Here is a 1,471-nt window from a genome sequence, read left to right on the forward strand (position 1 = left end):
GCAAGTAACTGGTAGTTCTATCAGTTTTTTTTAATTCATGAATAAGCAGGTCATAATTCTGACCATACAACTCTTAGAAACCTTCTGAAACAAGAGCAGAGATCACGGCTAGGCCCTTCCTGCTTCAGCTTTCCAGGTCCCAGGCTGCCTGTTGCACCCAGAGAGCTGTCCTGGGTCCCCCATATCCCAGGGTGGTGATGGAGGAAGGGCAGGTCAGGCCACACATGAGGCATAAACAGTCTTTATTGGGCTCAGACCATGAGCCCATGGGTCCTGAGGACCTCTGTGAATTTGTTAATTTTCTTCTCCACGTTCTTTTCTGCCTGTTTTCATAGCCTCATAAGTTGTTTTTTCTTCTGGTAATGGATTTTGGCTTTCTCCTTTCTCTTCTCCTCCAGTGTGGCTGTCACTGCCTGGTACTTCCAGCTGACCTCATGAGCCAGGCGCCCCAGGTAGGCAAACTTTCTTGTTGGCTTCAGTCGCTCAACCTTCAGGGCAACAGGAACCACCATCCGCTTTTTCTTGTCGTAGGGTGGTGGACACCCTTGAGTCGGTCCAGGGCAGCCTGGCCTTGCTTGGTCTTGTGGGGCAGCATGCCTTGCACAGTTCACCAGAAGATGCTACTGGGGGCCTGGGAGTGGTACAGGCCACGGGATGGGTTGGTATTCATCCTCTTGGGAAGGAAGGCCAGGTACTTCAACTTGTTCTGTAGAAATTTCCAGAAATGTTGATGCCTTCACAGTGCACACCCAACACCTTGCGGCCCAGCAGTACCTGTTGGGCCACGAATGGCCTCCAGGCAGCCCAGGAGATGGCCTGGGTCATCCAGCCCCAGGACCTGCCCTTCCGCCATCTTTGGCAGCCGCGTACCTGTTGCTTTTGAGGATAACAAATAGTCCAGAAAGTTTTACTCAAAAGTCTCGATGAGATTTCAGTTAAGGTTTCCACATACATCAGGAATGTGAAGCAATCTTATTATTTTAGGCCATGGCTAGTAACTAATTCATTCTCTTGTCTTCCTTCTTCCTCTGTTTGCCTTTGTAATTCAATTTAGGACATCTCAGAATTTTTCTTTAATCAAGTTACCTGTGGTCAGACACAGTTCTAAAATATTTAATGAAAAATTCTAGAAACAAACAAGTCATATATATATATATATTGTACCACTGATTGAACTTAGGGCCTCTAAACCACTGAGCCACATCCCCAGCCCTTTTTATTTTATATTTTGAGGCAGTCTTGCTAAGTTACTTAGGGCCACACTAAGTTGCTGAGGCTGGCTTGTGATCCTCCTGCCTCAGCCTATCAAGCCACTAGGATTACAAGAGTGTGCCACTTCACTGGCTAACAATTCATAATTTAAAAAAATAATAACTTTTAGGGGCTGGGATTGTGGCTTAGCGGTAGAGCGCTCGCCCTGCACGCGCGGGACCTGGGTTCGATTCTCAGCATCACATAAAAATAAAGGCAT

General features: G+C 47.0%; 1 pseudogene; it reads right to left on the reverse strand.

Annotated features, from left to right (window-relative positions):
- Nucleotides 1–251: 251 nt before the first annotated feature.
- On the reverse strand, nucleotides 252–853 carry LOC124109459 (large ribosomal subunit protein uL13-like; annotated as a pseudogene).
- Nucleotides 854–1,471: the final 618 nt, after the last annotated feature.

The sequence above is a fragment of the Marmota monax genome, unplaced genomic scaffold, assembly GCF_021218885.2.
Source record: "Marmota monax isolate L192 unplaced genomic scaffold, Marmota_monax_Labrador192_F-V1.1 WCK01_AAM20220418_F8-fsc00196, whole genome shotgun sequence".
Taxonomy (NCBI): domain Eukaryota; kingdom Metazoa; phylum Chordata; class Mammalia; order Rodentia; family Sciuridae; genus Marmota; species Marmota monax.